We start from the raw sequence: 19,259 nt of genomic DNA, 5'->3' as shown, positions 1-19,259 counted from the left end.
CGTGTCAAGTGTTAACAGTGTGGGCGCTTGAGGGGAGCTGGCCTTTGTCAAAGTCCCCTCACTTTATCACATGGCAAAGCCTACATGAGATCTTCTCCGTGTGAAAAGGGAAGAACAGGAGTGTCACAAAATGAAAAAGCATAATACCTAATGGAAGTGCAAGTGCCTGTTCCTTTCTGTCCTATCACCACCACCACCTTGCTGTGAATTCTTCAAACTTCATCTTGTGTGTAAAACACCAATAAGTAACCTATGCTTAAATGAATTGCTACTTAATGAAGCTGAGAAAACATACCTTGAAAAACAAGATTTCTTGCTTGGCTTTTCTGAAAAAAAGAGGCGGGGGGGGAGGGGGGGGAGGAAAAAACCTATGAGGCTTTAGCAGGAAGAGAAGAAGCAGGCAGTAGTTGACAAAAAAAGCTTCTTTCCAGTAAAAATACTTGGTCAAAATGCTAGTGGTTTTGCTCCCATATCGCTTTCAAAGTAGAGTGACTGATAGTTAATAACAAGGCGGATACCTTGCCTGGTCACTGGACTGTATCAAGGTTGTAATTTCCTGAGCATATGAAATTATTATACGAATCTGTACAATCTAAAGCTATACTTGCATCTAGAAGTAGTTAGCAATGACCTTCTGGACCTGCAATCAGTACAGGAGGATGTTAGGAGCTTAGGACTACTTTCACTTTGTCTGTGACTTTGCTTGCCTGAGACTTTCCAGTAATAAAATCAAAAAGTGGGCAAGCAGGAGTGGTGGTTCTTGACAAAAATTCTCTTCACAAAGAGTATAAGTATAGACACATTTTTTTCTAATTTGAAGCATGGTTTGCTTTTGTATATTTGTAGTGAAACTAGTTCGGTGTGAGCTTTTTAAGATCTACATCTCAAGTCTACTAAGGCCATAAGATAGTACTAACTATGCCAAACTAAACTGTCAGAACAGTTCAGATGGTTTGTAGAAGTTTTGGCTCTATTTCAAACATATTGAAATTGTTTGCAGCTAATATAAAAAAAGCTTCATGCTTTTCTGAAACTGAATTTGTAACAGTAACTGAAGTTTCAAAAAACTTATTAGTTCAAATAAACACTCAAGTCCATTTGATCATTTGATTGCGATTTGATTGGACTGGAAATCTGAAACAACTATCACATCTGCTGCCTTTTTCACAGAACCAAGAACTTCATGAGCAAATGGGAGGTGAACTTTTATAACCCTACATAAGTAGAGTAAAATAAAAATTTTGCGTTACATCTTCCCAGGCTGTTATATGACCTTTCTTGACTTTAAATAGAGGCCACTCATACATGAAGTTGTTGGCTTTTTGTTGGACAGCTGGCTGTTTGAGCCTGCAATTCTAAAACTGATGCTGCTGAGTAATTGTAATGATGCTCATGCACATGTTAATTTCTTTTGCCAATCCTGCAATTTGTGGCAATTTTTGCTATGTTTATTAGGATAAGGAAACTGATACAGAAGAACTAAGAAAACAGGTGGCTGAGAAAGATGACTTTATAAAGGAATTGAAACAACGCGTTAACCATAAAAGTCTTCAGTCTTTGGCAGAAGTACCTTTACCTGAAGGACAAGATAAAATAGATCAGTCTGTAAACAAAGAGGTATGTTTGTTATATTTGTAGAAAGTATGTACTAATGATATGTTGTTAATAACTTCGTTGTTTTGTTGTTTGCTCACTATATATTTCAGCAATGTGGGGAATCTCCCAAAAGTTACTTCCTGTAGTTCTTCGTACTTTAGCTGTATCATTAGTTCTGAGTTCTTGTTCATTCTTCCCTCTCCCTCTTTCAAGTCCCCTCTCAGAAATAAGAAGTACTTTAGTTAATAGAACATCACCTCTCTATACACTATAAAACTTCTGTACCTGAGGGAAAAACTAGTTAACTAATCCAGGTTCTAGAGATCTGAAGACATAATATTTGTGATGTCACCTCTGTTTGGTTATGTCAGTGGTAAGGGGATTTCAGCTCAAACAACTTTCCCGATATCACCTATAGTGTGGTAATAGAGATGGTTCTGTAATTAGAGCTGCCAGTCCATATGGGGTTCACAAGAACAGAACAGTATCTTTCATCTTACTTAAAAACAAAACAATATTTGAAGTTTACACAAAGAAAAGATCGGCTTTGCATATTTCCTGAACAAAAATTAAAAGGCTTGCACCTGTACTGAGCCTTCTGATTCTGACCAAATCCCTGTGTGCTACATGAGCAGTATTCAGTGAGGTAGTTTTCCTGTTAAACTGAATTAATGCTATGTGACTTCATTGCTAACTAGTAATGAAGAGAGCTGAACATGGATTTCCTAGCAGACCCTCCCCTGGCTGCTAGAAGATGCGATTCTCCTCTTGTGGCAGAACTGGACTGAATGATAAAATGCATCTCTTCATCTCTTTCCTGTCTACTGCCAAATAAGACTGGCCAGTTTCTTGCTACTTCATCAGTTCAGCTAGTGCCGAATAGATAAAGCTTGTGATGTATGAGGGAGTAGAGAGTAGCTGTCAGAATGGTTATTGCTTTATATAGCTTTGTAATGGCAGCTAAGAGAGCACCATAAAATTAGTTATTTTTGCTATAAAATTAGTTCTAGAGAAGAATTGTTGTGAACAGTTGGTGCTGAAGTATTTACCTCAAGCCAGTAGCAGCAGTACTTGATGTTATGAATAAGGAGAGGCTACTACAGGATTATCATGTGAGAAACTGTTATGGTGGTGAAGTGAATGGGGTAGAGTTTTTGGGGGAAGTCAAATAATTCTCAGGAAAGATATAGTGGAGATAAAGAAGAAAATCTAAGGTGATCAGGACGATGTGTGTCTCCTGCCTTGTGAGGAGAGGCTAAGAAGCTGGCACTCTGATTAGGAGAGGTTAAGGCCACCAGAGGGTTGTGGGGCTGAGCTTTACAAAATCATGGCTGCGATGGGTAGACAGAAGGCACAACTGTCCTTGGTAAAATCCTGCAAGAACTGGGCAGCGCTTCATGAAACTAATAGGAGATAATTTTAAGACAGTTAAAATAACATATTCCTGTATGAAGCAGCTAGTAATCTTCTGGAGGTGGTGGCAACAGGTACTGTCAGCAGGGATTAGAAAAATTTTGTAGTAGAAATCCATAAATATATTTTTAAATGGATACTCTGAGGGTTAGGCAGTGGTGTAGACTCTGACAATTCTAATGCAACAGCTGAGAATGCTGGGAGAGTATGGAGAGAACAGATGACAAGGTGACCAGGATCACACATGTTATCCTTAAATAGCATCTCCCTTTGCCACTCTTGGGGCAGAATATTGAACTAGACAGACTGTTGGTGAGACCCACCAGGGCACGTCTTATGATGGCATCGTGAGTCGAGGTTACTGCCTTTGACTTGTGTTGTCTTTCAGCCCAGGTGTTCATTAGCTGTCTGCACTTGAGCTTTTGTATTGTAGCTTTAGAAAAATCAAAATATTTTGAGGTTTACAGTTTAGCATAATCTTTTCTCATTCTAAATATTTACACTTCATGGAAAAACAAAGCAGAACTAATCCTTTACTTGGACAAAGTATTCCAGTTAGATATGATGAAGTTAAAAGGAATTATTCATTATCTTGATGTCTTAGCAGTGCCTCTTCATTAAGTGAGGTAGGTACAAAACTGAAATTTAAAAATTTTATGCAGTTGTATGGGTTTTGCTAAATGCAGAATAGGGAAGAAAATGTATCCTGCTGTCTGAACAATTCTAAAGTTTTCTTCTGCAAATACCTTTCTTGGTGATCAGATCACCTGATTTAGTGGCTTTTGGTAGAAATGAAAGATGTGTAACATAATCACGTGAATAGCTATATCTGACTTCAACTGCATGCTCTTGAAATCCTGCCTCTCACCAATGCTTATGAAGTGGCTGATTATTAGATAAGTCACTTGAAAAAAAGATAAATAAACCCTTTTAAATGGATGAGAAACAGCAGGGCAAATTGGATTTGCTTTCTTCCACTGCAGGATTCTTGTGTGTAACTTTGTTAGCTAACGACACTAGCCATTCCTACGTAACTTTTTGATTGCTAACTCTCATGAAGTAGCAGTTACAAAGAAAAATGTTTTTATTAGCCAACTGCATTTTTGGGAATGCAGTGGTGCTCGTATTCCCACTCAGAGTCCCAGCTAAACTGCTGCCACAGAGATGCAGGAGCTGGGAAAACCACAGCTCTAACTTGCTGGTTTTGCTAAGAAAAACAGGTTGGGTGGATGGTGGAAGGTAAGTGCTGATGAGGAAGAAAAATTGTGCAAACTGACTTTTCCGTCCCACCCTCCCTGTGCAGTCCGTGCGGTTTGGCTGTGAGCAGGTACAAGACAAGGTTTTCAGCTTGTGGGCAGCGGGCTGCCTTAGTGCCTGCTCTTCCTCCAGAGAACAGGTGGTGATGTAGAAGTCTCTCATAGGTTGAATTTGGCTTGTAGCTTGCTGGTTGGACCTCGTTACTTGCACAGCTTCCCTGGTGTAGAAGGGGAAGGGAGAGTTCCTTAAAGACAGGCTAGAGAAAGGTTATACTTTTCTCTCAAAAGCTCCCGTTACTGCCTAGCTCCTAAGGAGCGGCAGAGTTAAGATGAAAGTCATATCAATTCTACTCCTGCTACTTGTGAAAACTGTGACTGTCTCTGCCCTTGAGCAAAATGACTTGGAAACAAAGTATCAGGCTGAGTTCAAGTTCTGTGGTTGTGGATAGAAACATTAACTTTTTAAAATGTAACAAAGATTTAGAAAGTAAGGGTTAAACTCTGCTATGCTTGAAGTAGATTCCTTCAATTAGAAGTGTTCTGAAAGTGAACAGCTGGAAAATGGAATGCTTACTTTGCAATCCATTGGGGAAAGATATGTATTATGGGTTTTTTAGCTCAGTTATTTCAAAACTTGTGTTCTTAAAATTTCCATGTATTTGCAGGACCATTCAGAAATTGTCCTTCACTCTTCAGAAGTGTCCACAGAAAATGGAAATACTAGTCAGTTCCCAAAACCAGAGGTGGAAATCCAGTTCACAGCTCTGCAACCCAGTAAGATGGAGGTGAAGAACCAGGGCAGCACCTTACCACTTACAGTTAAAATGCTCAAGCCAAGAAAGAAAAGGAAGAGTGAAGAGATGGATGAGGTATGACTTAGACCAACTGACAAAATACATTGTGCAGTTTTTCAATTTATTACTCCGATCATTTGTTAAAATCCTATCCTTTTGATTCTCACTGAGATCCTAAGGATACATAGAATATTTAAACCTCTTCCCCCCCATGCCCCGCCCCCTGCCAAGTGGTGGATCTCTGGCCTATGTTGAATAAAGTCATAGATTTCAATTTATCCAGACTCTGGACACTTGTCCCTGATCGGTACTTCCTCTTTACCTTTTAATTTCTCTCTCCTTGCTCTTACTGTTTGCTTCTGTCTCTAGCTGTGATCTGCAGGATTACAGACCAGTTCAATAGAACTGCTTCTTTTGGTTTAAGCAACCACTGGTATCAATTATAATCTCTTCTAATAGGCAGTTACAAGTTAAGCCCCTGGGCTTAATCAATGCATTTCAGAGTTTCAAGACCACTTCCTTTGACTTTTTGTCCAGTCTGGGTTTTCTTTGATCTTTTTGTACTTAGAGGGAATATACAGAACTAATTGCATGAGCACCTGAACCTCCCTGTTTTCTGTAGAACTTAATTCCTCTTTAATTCCTTCAGCTGTGCTAGGTTACATGCACCAGCCTTCCTAGAGTGCTGTGGTGTCTACATGCGAGACTAAGGCTTCACAGCAGTTCAGGCTGGTAAAAATCTTCTCCGCTCCTACTCGAACTGCACATTTCTTTCCTCTGCCTTTTATCAGCACTAGCACAAACACAGCTATCTCTACAACACTTACAGAGGCTCTGAAACCCTGACACCTCATTGTGGTGGTACTTACATACCTGTAATCTTACTTGTGGGGCTTATGAATCTCTGCACTTGTAAGGACTTCTGCAGCTGACAGGGGGGTATAAGGGAGGTGACCTGTGGATCATTTGCATAAGTGGTAAGTGACGCTTTGAGTGAGTTTGTCTCAGCTGGGGAGTGAAGTGTCTGATGCTTTTCTAGCATTCTCCTTCAAGCGTTCTCAAGTGATGTTTTTTTAATCTCTTAGTAAAATAGTTAAGGGAAATGGCCACTTCAGTGATTAGTGTTCAACAGTACTTCAATAAACTCACTTTGTTAAATTTGGATTGCAAAAGTAACTGTTAAAAGCTGTGTAAGTTAATTCATCTGGAATTGAACACTTCATTCTGGAATAATGTGCAGAGTTGATTTAAACTTCCTATGTCTTGAACCAATTTTCTTTGAGAGTAGTATTCTCTTAGGCTGCTGGAAAAGTAAGTGTAAAAATAATCATCCTTCTGAAGGCACTGAAAAAGTACTGCACTTATCTACAGATGGATATATTTCATCTAACGTAGTCACCCATGTTTTGAGAAGACTGTTTTACTGATCCGTTTATAAATCCTCTCATAGTGTAGATGTTCATACCCCGATGGGATAACATTTAGCTAAGTAATTTTTCAATAACATGGAACTAATTTTAAAAGTATCTTATTGCTGTTTTATTCACCTGAATGTTACTCTTGAATATTTATCTTCATGTTACATATGCCAAACAGAGATAGATTATAAAGTGATTCAGTAACTTTAACTGTTACAAGTCTACTGAAGACACAATTTGATTTTTAAATTTCCTAAAACTGAAAAACACTGTTAAAACTAAAACTAAGGACTGAGGGGAAACCTGTAGTGCTAAAATAACCACATACTGCTCGTGTCAAATTTTTTTAAAAAATAAAACAAAACCCCCTTGGTTTTTTAGAAACAAACAAAACCAAATCTTTTGCAGAGACTCCCTTCTAATTAAAGAACAAAACCCTCTTTCCATTTTCTGATGCTGTTACCAGCTGGTATGGCTGTCGGTTATCTGAACTCTCTTGGCACCACTTCACGAGATAGAAGATGTCATTACAAGACAGCTTAACCAGGCACTGTGCTACCAACCTGGCTTTCATACTTGTCACCATAAATCTGAATCTACACTTAGATTTATTAATTTCATTTTGTGTGTTGGCTTGTCAAATCTCTTAAAGACAAAAGTATAGGAAATAATGGAGAGAAGAAAATAGTAAATGTCAGAATGGTTTGACTGCAGGCATTTCTAGTTCCCTTCCACAAGTTTGTTTAGCGTTTCATTCACATTTGAATAGTTACCTCTATCCAGTATTAGTCAATGCCTCCCTACTGTTAGTCATAGCATTTAAACAGTGGCTGCTTCTCTAATACAGATAATTGTTCTTTCCAGAAGAATCCTAGTTAGAATTTGTCATATTTATTTTCTTAGGATTTTGTGAAAAGTGAGAACAAGAAAAATGCAAAACCTGCTATGACTAATTCACCTTCTACAAGCAACAAGACAATAGTTTGGTTATGTTCAATTTTGAAGTTAGTTCTCCTTTCACGAGTCCACCTTTTCTGTATAGGTGGACTCGTGAAAGGAGCAAACATTCTTATGCAGCAGTATCTTATCCTTATCTATGTATTTTGATAGGATTCTTAAACACTTACGTTGTCTTCCTGCTAAACTTTCTAAGCTAACCAAAGAGAGTCAGTCTGTATTTGCCAAGAACGTGTACTAGCTGCAGCGTACAGGGATTCACAGGGAAGGATGTTGCATGCTGAGTAGTTATGAAGACTAGTCTGAACATACTCTTAGCACATGTCATGTTATAGGCAATTCCTTTTGAGGTAAAACTAAGGTTTGTGTCATCTATATGCATGACAATTATAAAAATATGATTTTAGGCCTTAGTAGTAACCTGGGCAGGCTCAAAGGGTGGACAGAAGACTTATTTTCACCATCAGTTTCCTTCTGTTTTATAACTAGAACAGCTGGTCTAATGAAATACTCTAAAACTTTGAATCTACTTTTTTGTAAAAGAAACTATTTGTTTCCTATCTTACTCATGCCCTTAAATGTATCCTGTGAAACTCTGATAATTTTTTTTCTTTTGGGTATAAAATAAGGTTGTCTACATTGCTTGCTGTGGCAGTATCATTAGTATAATGAACAGAGGTATCAGTAGCAAAGCTCAAAATGTCAGCTTGAAAATAACATTGAAGTCAAATAAAATGGAATTAAACTTGAAGATAAGTCAGTTTTTCAACTTAAACAATGATCTTGTATTTCTGTACAGATGTCTTCTACAAAGTTGTTTAGAAACGTATACCCCTTAAGAAAGCAAGAATCTACTTCAAGTAAAAAGTCAGCTAAAAAGAAAGATGGAACGCTACGAAAAACTGGAGATTTTTTCCAAAGTTCTCCTGTTATTATTCGCTCTAAAGGTTTGTACAGAATAAATAAGGCTTATTCCATGTTATCTGGGTATTGCTCCAGCTCTCTGTGGTCTCTCTGATATGGGGGGGTTTTGTGGGATATGGGGGTGTGATTTGGGGGTCTATGGGGGGGTTTAATGTGATTTGCTGGAATATGGGGGTGTTTGGGGGGGAAATGTGGGGGTGATTTTGGGGGATCAGGGGGGTTTTGGGGGGATATGGGGGGTATAAGGGTATTTTTGAAGGATATGGGAGTTTGGGGGTGATATGGGGAGGTTTTGAGGTGATTTGTGGGGATTTGGGGAGATATGGGGGTTGGGGGGATTTGGGGGGATATGGGCGTATATGAGGAAGTTTTGGGGAGATTTGGGGGAATATGACGGGTTTGGGGTAATTTGGTGGGATATGGGTGTTTGGGGGATATGGAGGATATAAGGGGTATTTTGGAAGGATATGGGGTTTTTGGGGTGATATGGGGAGGTTTTGAGGTGATTTGTGGGGATTTGGGGAGATATGTAAGGGTTTGGGAGGGTTTCAGGGCATATGGGGTGTTTGGGGGGATATGGGGAGGTTTTGGGAGTGATTTAGGGGATATGGGGGGGTTTAGGGATGATTTGGGGGATATAGAGGAGGTTTGGGGGTATAGTTGGTTTGGGGGTGATATGGGGGGGTTGAGGGGATATGGGGGTGTTTTGGGGTGATTTGGGGGGTTATGGGCTGTTTTGGGGTGATATGGTGGGATATGGGAGGTTTTGGGGTAATATGGGGATATGGGGGGCTATAGGGAAATTTTGGGGTGATTTGAGGGGATATGGGGGGGTTGTGGTGATATGGGGGTTGTCTGGGGTGATTTGGGGGTGCTAAGGTCTGTGGGGAGCACTGTGGGGGCACGGTTTGGGGGCAGCTGTAGTGCACTTTGGGGTCACAGCCCCCCCCCTTTCCGCCTCCTCTTCTCCCGCAGCCGCCCTGACGCACTTTGGGCAGCGTCTGTGCGTGGTGGTGTACCGCTCCCGCCCTGGCCCCCAAAGTGACCACCCCCCCCCAGCGACCCCCCCATCTCTGCCGGTCACCCCCGGCAGCCCCTCACTTCCCCGTCCCCCCCCAAGCCCGGTGGGTTGCTCTCCCCCCACCCCACAAGTGCCTTAAACCTGCCGGGCGGGGGGGAGGAGTGTGGGGGGGCGTGGCTTGTGGAAGTCCCACCCCCCTTTTATTTTTGGTGTATTTTGGGGGGTTTTCTGTCGGGGGGGGGCGGGGGTGTCCTAAGGGAATAAAGAACCTTGCAGTGAAGGTGTGGGGTGGAGTCAGTGTCAATGGGGGGGGGGGTGCAGGTCCTACAGAAATATTTGGGGGGGGCTGTGAGCCTTCAGGGGATCGGGGAGTGGGGCTGGGGGGACTGTGAGCCTCCAGCTGCCTTGTCAGCAAACCAGGCTGCCCCGGCGTGCCCCAGCACGGCTGTCTTCTCCATCTGAAGCTTTGTTTTAGGCTATTTACAGCATTTTTTATTTGTTTATTTACTTGTTTATTGATTTAAAAAATCAAAGGCAAGCTGAGGTCTTGCTCAGTACCGTGCCTGCGGGCCATCTAAAAGGTATTTGTACCCCCTGGGGCTGGCGGGGAGACCCAGCGCTACGGCTGCCCCCTTCACCCACCAGAAACCCCTGACCGGCTCCTTACTTTGGGAGCGTTTAGTATTTCCCTGTGCAGAGGAAAATTGTGTTGGAGGAAACCCCCCAGGCGCAGCTGCAGGACTCCAACCCAGGAGTGGGTGCAGCGTTTGAGGGGAGGGTTTCTACCGCCCAGAGGGGATGTTTGGTTTGTACCATTGCCATGAGTTCGGGGGCTCTGAGGAAACCGCCCGACAATCCGTGTGCAGGGATGAGGGCCCCGGGGGACAGCGAGCTGCCGGGGACGGTGGCCCCATAAGGACCTTCAGCCCTTCCTGGCCACTGTGCCCTGCCTACGTCTCGCCCTCACCCTGAGCTCACGGCGCTGCTCCTGGGAGAAACCCCAAACTCCCCAGGACATGGTGCTGGGCAGCCTGCTCGAGCTGAGCCTGCTTGAGCCCAGCTTGGACCAGACGACCTGGACAGGCTCCGTCCAACCTCCACCCTCCCGTGTGACTCTGGGCTTGGGTTTCCCTCCTACAGCACCTCGACTCAGCCCTGACGCCCACTGGGAAGGGTGCTGGGACAAGGGACCAGCCCAAACTCCTCCCCCAGGATCCATCACAGAACAACAGCCCCCACTCCAGAATGTCTTGTGGCAGACTCGGTCACAAGAGAGAAAACAACTTTTTATTGCAAACAGCAACGCTGGGGGCCCCAAAGTCAGCGGATCAGGCGGTGACAATGAATCGGCACCTGCAAGGAGAGAGTCAGAAAGCTCTGGTGAGTCCCTGGCGGCAGGAAGAGGCAGGGTTGTGCTGCCCTCTCTGGGGAACACCGTGTGTGAGGAATTGCTGACGGCCCAGAGCAGAGAGCTGTTGCTGGCGCTGGCTACGGGGTGGCTCTGGCGCCTCGTCCCCCGGGCAATGCCCTTCGAGCCCCGAGCGCGCGCAGAGACGCGCAGTGCCCCTGTGCCACGCCGCAGGGCTCGGCCGGGAGCCCCTGGGCCCTGCCAGGGAGTTATTTCCAGACCCCGCGCAGCACCGTCCCTCGCTGTCCCTCGCCAGCGCGTTGGGCTGACGCAGAGGAGTGTGGAGAGGTGTGAAAGTTGGGCAGAGAGCCCGGCACGCACCTGGGCTGCCCGACCTGCTGCGCCTTCCTGCGTCTTTTCGCTGGTCCGTCGCCAGAAGCACCTTCTCTCTTCCTCCTCTTCTTTTCCACGCAGCTTTCGCTCTCTTCTCCCCAGGCTTCTCTTCTCTTCCGGCTCCTCTTCTTCTCCTCGTCGTGGGCAGAGCCTGCAAATCTTTCCATCCCACAGCGGGATTAGATAGGGAAAGCCACGACCCACTGGAGTCAGTTCTGATTTTAACCAAAGCGAGCTCATTTTACCTTCTTTCCTCTGGAAACCTGGCCAGTTGTTCTGGGCACCCCAGGGAGTCTGCCATGCTCTCGGGGGTGGCTAGAGGCAAAGCTGGCGGTGCCTAAACCAGAAATGTCACAGTTGGCGTGTGGCAAGGGGTGACCTGGAGTGGTAAGCGACTCTTTGCTAAATTGGTACCTGAGATCTCCAGAGGAGATGCCTTGGGCTGGTTTGCATCAGCCACAGTTCACACAGTCCCCCTGCTGACCCCCAAATAGACCTGAGGAAGCTCTGATGAAGTAGGGCCTGAGCAAAACCCCCCTGAAGTTGACAGCTGCTCCCCTCTGCCTCTTTGTAGGCATTTTGTGGGCCTTTGGTTTGATTAAGCACCTGCCGAGTGCATTTGAGACACAACCTTGCCAATTTCCCTTGCTATGTATCATCCCAAGGGGTGGAGGAATAACCCAAACCCACACCAGCTCTACTGCCAGGCAGAGGCACAGCAGCGAGTCCCCTCCTACCCCAGACACGCTGTCACCGTGTTTGGGGAGCTGACGTACCTCTCCCACTTCAGACTCCACCGCCGTATCTCCCCCATCTTCCGTGAGGACACCGAGCAGAGAGGGGGGTGCATGCGGCAAAGCTTCTGCTCGGTGCTCGGTGTCCACTTTGCCTGCAGGGACACTTTTCTCTTCCAAACTCAGGTCTAGAAAGCAAAAGCATGTGCAACATGGTGACTTCTTGGAAGCAAACAGAGCTAAAGCAACCCCCACCCGAAGCCCTACACTTCTGTGGTCAGCCCTCCGATGCCCTGTCTGCATGCTTCAGCTCATCCTGCAGAGGAAGACGTTCATGTTTGGAGAGCAGTGGCAAGAGAGGCCACAGGACAAGCGGGGCTGAGAGGACAACACTCGATGCCCAGCCCTGTCAGAAGCAACACGGAGGTTTCTGGTGTCCCAAGGCCCAGCCGGTGCCAACCCTCAGTCCCCCCTCTCACCTCTGAAGCTCTCCAGGGGGACTGGCAGCTCCTTGTCTGCTGGGCTGGAAAGGCTGCCCGCTTCCTCCTCAAAGAGATCCCTGCAGTTCTCCACCAGAAACTCCACCAGCACGTTCACCTGCACACATCAAACCGTGGGTCTCAATCCCCCTGCCTGACAAGGGACCAAGCAGCCTTTCCCACCCCTGCCCCCTGCTCCTGCCCAGAGGTTGTGGCTGTGGGGCTGCTCCTCCAGGCAGCCACCCCGACAGCATTTGCTGGTGGGAGGAGGCCTGCAGAGCCCTCTGCGCAGCCAAGCGCTGGTGGGCCAGGAAGGCTGCCCCGGCGGGTGGGGACGTGTACCTTGTGGGTCACCTCCAGCATGGCCTCCAGTGGGAGCAGGTCTGCGTGGGCTGGGCTCAGCAGGTTTGGCCCAACGCAGACAGCCAGGTTGCTGCAGCCCATCCTGCTGGTGGCTGCGTGGTGGCCGATGTGCTGGAGGAGGGACAGCAGCCGCTTCAGGAGGAGGAGGTTGGCTGCAGGCAACTTCTCGGCCACCCTGGGGGAACAGGAACACGGCGCTAATAAAGCAGATGTTGCCCACAGCGTTCCCCAGACTCGCCCGAGGCTGGTGGGAGCCAGCGCAGCTTTCCAGGTGCTCTGGGCCAGCGGTCAGGGCTCCTGTTCAACAGGCAGGCTGCTGCCCACACTTACGCTCTCAGCTCCCTGATCTTCTCCTCCCTGCTGGCCTTCTGCATCGCCGCCATCCAGTCCTCATAGAGGTCAGTCACAAGGAGCTTGCAGGGGATGCTCCGGAGGAAGTCCTGCAAGGCCCAGGGCTCCAAGTGAGCATTTGAACACTCAGGGCCAGCCAGGAGCTCCTCCAGCCGCAGGGCAGAAGCGCTCACCTTCAGGATGGCGGCCAGCAGCAGCGCGGGCTGGCTTCCCAGGTCGACGTCTGCGCCGCAGTCCAAGGCCTCCCGCAGCTCCCGAAGCTCTGTCCCACCGGCGGCTCTCCGGAATATCCCCTCCGTCGACGGTCCTTCCTGCTTCAGCACAGCCAGCAGCTCCTGCAGGAGAGGCAGGAGGACAGTTGCGTCGCTGAGGAGCCACCTTCCAGCGGCGGTGGCCAGAGAACTGCCCCAGAGCTGGCTCCGTGCTGGGGGTGAAGAGCCCAGTGCCCCATCCCAGGAGCTCCTGGGGACACCTGCTGCCCCTCCGGAGCCTGCGGAGGGAGGGCTGGGGACCCCCTGGACAGGCTGGCTGACCTGGATGGGCCGGGGCAGTGTGCCATCCTCGCAGAGGGCTGCCAGGGGCTGCCCAAAGAGCGCCCTGCTGCAGCCAGAGCCCGCCTGCCCTGGTGCCAGGACAGAGGCCGGGCTCCGCCGCAGAGCGAAGGGCCAGGGCAGCCCCCTCCACCTCCTGCTGCTGCTGCTGCTGCTGCTTCTGCTGCTGCTCCCTCCTGCTGCAAAGGAAAAGAGAGCAAGAGCCCATCAGTGGATGCCGCCAGGCCAGCGCTCCCGGAGCCTGCCCTGCCCTGCCTGCAGCATGGTGCTGAGCGGTGAGGCAGGACAGGCAGGGAGCCGGCAGCTGGAACCACGGCTCCAGCTCAACAGCTCCGGCTCGGGGGTTCCTGAGAGCCTGGGACAGCCTGGCCCAGTCCTGGCCCTGTCCTCCTCCAGGCTGTGGGCAGCACCAGAGGCTGCGTGTCCCTGCAGAGCCACGTCCATCGGCCGCTGCCCAGTGCTGTCCTTCCTTCTCTGGCTGACGTCCTCCCTTGGGCTGCCCAACCTGTATGGGGACACTCAAGGGACAAGTGAGCACAGCCCAGCCGCTTGCAGGAGGGGCTTTTCTTTCCCAAACTCACCTGGTGAGCGGCAAAGTCTCCCTTCACTGCTCGATGGGACCGTTGGAGGCCCTTGCTTGAGATCAGCCTGCAAGAACCCGGCACCAGCAGCCTGAGCACCGCGGAGTGGGGACCCTCTGCCTTCCTGGGCTCTCTGACCCGTGTGGCAGGTTTTCTCCCAGTGCCACCAGCAAGGATATGCCAGCATTCCTGGTGGCTCCTCAACCCTCCCCACTCCCTGAATTGCACCAGGGGACCCTCCCTCCCTCCCTCGCAAGCTCACCCCACTGCATGCCCATCCCTGCACCCCAGCACAGCCAGAGGGGGAAGGCAGCCGTTCTCACCTCTGACTGGTGCTCCACCAGCCTCTCCAGGCTCCTGGTGCTGAACGGCCTCCACTGGCAAGAGAGAAGCAGCAGCAGAAGGTGAGCAGTGATGCCTGTGCTGCTCAGCTGGAGGAGCAGTGCTGGGGACAGCGCCCAGGCCAGACAGACACTCACGGCATGGCGGCGGCTCAGCTTCTCCAGGAGCTTGAGTGACGGGACAAGGGTCACTTGGGGCTTCTTGGCTCCGTCAGGTATCCTGTGCACCGGGAAGGGACAGAGCTGGGTGAGCCCCAAGCCGCCTCTTCTCTCTCATCAGGCAGCTCTCCCCGAGAGCTGCCCACAGCCGCGGGGGCACCTCTCCCCAGCTGGGGAGCTGTGTTCCCCCATCTGGCTGTGGCTGCAGCACCCCCCAGCTTACCCCAGCAATGTATGCACCCACAGCTCCTTCAGCGCCTGGGAGCTGCAGCAAGAGGAGAAACAGCGTCAGGCCCCGCTGCCCCCCAGCCCGTGGGCAGAGGCGGATGCCTGCACAGCCCTGCCCCCTGGGGAAGGACACAGGGGCAGGACGAAGCGCCATGGGGCGGGACAGAGCTGCTGCCCAAGCCCTGGCTCCCTCTGTCCTGCCACAGCACCTGCTTTGGCCCTTCCCTTCTGGGGATCAAAAGGTGACCAGGGGATGCAGGATGCAGAAATGCCCCCCATCCCTCCCTTCCGGCATGCTGCCCGCTCCCTGCCCAGGCTCTGCACGGAGGGCAGAGGCCCTTCACAGGAACCTCTCCTGCCTGGCCGTGGGACGTGGCACCACGACTCACCCGAAAGTGGCAGTGCAGGAGCCCCTGGGCCAGAGGAAGATGAGGGAGCTCCTCTCCTCGCGGCTGCCGACACCCTCCACCTCTTCCTCCCACGCCGCCTCCTTCCCGTCACTCAGCACCCACAGCTGGTCCAGGGCCAGGCGGAGCTGTGGGCGCAGGGTGGTGCCACCTCTGCAGAGAGCAGAGGCAGGCAGTGAGCTGGAGGTGGCCTCCTTGGGGTGCCCCCCCGGGCAGAGCCCTGCTCCCCTCCTGCCCTTGGGATGGGCATTGGTGCATCCAGCACACAGGTCCTGGGGCCGGGGGCCAGGGTGTCCCAGCCCTTGAGCCGGGGCCAGGGATGGGGCAAGGGCAGCTCGGTCGGAGGGTCTTACCGCAGCTTGGTGACCACCAGTTCCTCCTGGAGGAGGAGAAGGCGCCTCTCGCTCCTCTTGCAGCCCCGGGTCAGCTGCACGTCTGCGCTCAGCACCGGCTCTGCATCGGCGAGAGCGTCCCTGTGGAGCAGAGCATGGCAGGCATCAGAAAGGCCGCTGCTGCGGGGCCCGGCCGTGCCCCCCTGTCCCCAAGCCACGGGGGGAGCCCACCTGGAGCCACAGCAGCCGTTGGCCTGGCCCATCCTGCCCGGGACAGGAGGACCCTCGCTGTGCACCAAGGATGCAGCCCAGCCGGTGACAGCGAGGATGGGAAGCGGGTTGCCGGAGCCTGGTCAGCGCTGCTCGGCCAGACCCTGCCTCCTCCCAGTGCCGCTCTGTGCCAGCACAGCTCCGTGCTGCCGGCGCTGGGGGCTGTTGGCTCCAACTGATTGACAGCCCGATCCCAACGGACAGTGGGAGGGGCCACGGGCTGGGCGTTCTCTCCAGCATGGCCCCGCCTCTCTAGCATGGCCCCGCCTCTCTTGCCCTGGGGAGCCCAGCGCAGGACGGAGCAGAGGGAAGGACCCCTCCTCCCTCCACCTGCTGGCAATGCCTCTTGCCTTGGGCTTCCCCGCTGGCTCCCGGGCTCCAGCTGCACTTGGTGCCGCTGCTCACCACCCTCTGGCCTTGGCTGGTCAGCCACTTTCTACCCACCTCCCCCTCTCCTCAGCCAGCCCACGCTGCTTCAGCGTCTCCACGGGGCTATTCTGGCAGACGCTGCGGAAAGCCTTCCTCACGTCTGGGTGGACAGTGGCCACCGCACTCCTCTCGTCTCCCCAGCCAGTCATTTCACCACAGAAGGTTATTAGGTGGGGCCAGCAGGGTTTCTCCTGCTGACTCCATGCTGACGCCTAGTTCCAATGACCTTCGTTCCTTCATGTTTCCAGGACGTGCTGCGGCATTCCCAGCACCTCCATGAACACAGAAGCCCCTTTTCTCATCCAATATAATAATACAATAATATTATAATAATTATAATAATAATATAATGGTGCCTGGGACACACACACACACACACACACACACACACACAGAGTGACAGAGAGGGGTGTCTTGGGAGGAACCAGGCACCTGGGGAGTCCCCAGCCCCACTCTGAGGGAACCCAGGTGTCCGGGGGGTACCCTGGTGTGTGTGGGGGTCACTGGAGCGGAGGTTGGCCACGGGGGTGTTTGGGGAAGTTCTGGGGTGATTTGGGGTACAAGGGCTGATTTGGGATGATATGGGGGGCTTGGGGGCATATGGGGAGGTTTTGGGGGTGATTTAGGGGATATGGGGAATTTTGGGGTGATTTGTTGAGATACGGGTGGTTTTGGGGTCATATGGGGGATATGGGGGAATATGGGGGTGTTTTAGGTTTATTTGGGTGGTTATGGGGGTTTTGGGGGATGTGGGGTTGATTTGGGGGGATATGGGGTTTTGGGGAGTGATTTGCTGAGATATGTGGGGGGTTGGGAAGATATGGGGGATATAAGGGGGACTTTAGAAGGATATGGGGGGTTAGGGGTGTAATGGGCAGGTTTTGAGATGATTTGTGGGGATATGGGGAGATATGGAGGGTTTCGGGGGGTTGGGTAGATATGGGGGATTTTGGGGGCATATGGGGATGTTTTGGGGGTGATTTAGGGGATATGGGGAATTTGGGGGTGATTTGTTGGGATATGGGTGGCTTTGGGGTCATATGGGGGCTATGGGGGGCTATGGGGGTGTTTTAGAGCTATTTGGGTGTTTGGGGAGTTTTGGGGGATATGGGGCAGTGGTTTGGGGGGATACAGTTTATTTGGGGGTGATTTGGTGGGATATATGGGTGTTTGGGGGTACATGGGGGATAGAAGTGGTATTTTGGAAGGATATGGTGGGGTTTGGGGTGATATGGGAAGGTTTTGAGGTGATTTGGGTGTATTTGGGGAGATATGGGGCATTTAGGGGGGATTTGGTGAGATATGGGGGGGGTTGGGGGCATATGGGTAGGTCTGGGGGGTGATTTAGGGGATATGGGTGGGTTGTGGGTTGATTTGGGGATATAGAGGAGGTTTAGTGGGTATAGTAAGTTTGGGGGTGATATGGGGGTGGTTGAGGGGATATGGGGGTGATTTGGGGTTTATGGGGGTTTTGGGGGATATGGGGGACTATGAGGGTGTATGGGGAATTTTGGGGGTGATTTGGGGATATATGGGGGGTTTGCGGTGATATGGGGGTATATGGTGGGGTTGAGGGTATCTGGGGGTGATTTGGGGGCATATGGGGAATTTTGGGGGTGATTTGGTGGTATATGGGGGGTTTGGATGGGATATGTGGGGGAAACTTGGGGGATATGGGGGTGTTTGGGGGATATGGGGGATATAAGGGTTATTTTGGAAGGATATGTGGGGTTTTGGGGTGCTATGGGAAACTTTTGAGGTGATCTGGGTGGATTTGGTGAGATATGGGGGTTTGGGGGATTATGGGGAGGTTTTGGGGTTGATTTAGGGGATATGGGGTGTTTTGGGGTGATTTGGGGAGATATGGGGGGGTTGGGGGTGATTTGGTGGGATATGGGGTGGTTTGGGGGGATATGGGGGATATAAGAGGTGTTTTGAAATGTTATGGGGGGGGGTTATCCCCCACAAGATCCCTCCCAGTACCCCAGCAGCCCCTACTGGACCCTTCTTGCACCCCATTACTGTCCCCCAGGACCCCAATATCTCCCCCAGAAACCACCCCCAGGAGACGATCATTAGACACTCCCCCCCCAGACACTAATAACCCCCTGAACTCCCCCATGACCCCAATAACACCCCCCAAGCACCAAGACCCTCCACCAATACCTCCCTCAAAACACCCCCAGGACCCCAGTACCTTCCCCAGAACCCCCTCCAGGATGTCCCCAATCCCCCCACCTCAGACACCAATATCTCCCTCAAGACCCCCCCCGAGGACCCCAATAACCCTCCCAAACCCCTCCAGGACACCCCCCACCCCCCGACTCCATTACACTCCCTCTAGGACCCAAATAACCCCCTCAGGACACCAATAACTCCCACAACTCCCACAGAACCCCAATAACACCCCCCCCAAGAATCCCCCCAGCTCCCAAATCCCCCACTCACGGCACAGGCAGGAATGTGGGCAGGTGCTGGGGGGGGACAACGTGCTGGAGCCCCCCCAGGGGTCCCCTGGCCCCCACAGGGCCTACTTCCTGCTGACAGTCTGCGAGGGCCTATGGTCTGCAGTGAGGCGGCCTAGGCAGGAGGTCCTCCAGCTCTCTGTGGTCTGCACTGAGGGATGTTCCAGGAAGAGAGTTTGGTTCACCCAGCAAGTGGGAATTCCTCCTTCTAAAACACTCGCTTTGTTCTGGATGGCTGAATGAATTTTTCTCCTGCAAAGGTGGCACCAGCACCAGCACCAGCAGCACCAGCACCAGCAGCACCAGCACCAGCACCAGCACCAGCACCAGTGGTGGTGGCTCCGGCCTAGCAGTGGGTGAGTGCAGGGGCTGGGGCCGATTTCCCTGGAGGGGGTGGTGGGATCGCCAGGGAAGGGGAAAGCTTTGGTCTAAAAACCCAAACTTTTTCA

At 50.7% G+C, this 19,259-nt stretch overlaps 1 long non-coding RNA gene and 1 pseudogene across 1 annotated transcript in view; one reads left to right on the top strand and one right to left on the bottom strand.

The window, feature by feature from the left end:
- LOC141918269 (uncharacterized) overlaps positions 1-19,259 on the bottom strand; it is a 495,882-nt gene that overhangs the window by 306,870 nt on the left and 169,753 nt on the right. The gene's annotated exons all lie outside the window — the stretch shown is intronic.
- LOC141918451 (uncharacterized) overlaps positions 1-19,259 on the top strand; it is a 186,108-nt pseudogene that overhangs the window by 26,147 nt on the left and 140,702 nt on the right.

Source organism: Strix aluco, chromosome Z (genome assembly GCF_031877795.1).
Source record: "Strix aluco isolate bStrAlu1 chromosome Z, bStrAlu1.hap1, whole genome shotgun sequence".
In the NCBI taxonomy this organism is placed as follows: domain Eukaryota; kingdom Metazoa; phylum Chordata; class Aves; order Strigiformes; family Strigidae; genus Strix; species Strix aluco.
The sequence above is the reverse complement of the archived record's forward strand: the minus strand, read 5'-3'. Positions and strand labels throughout refer to the sequence as shown.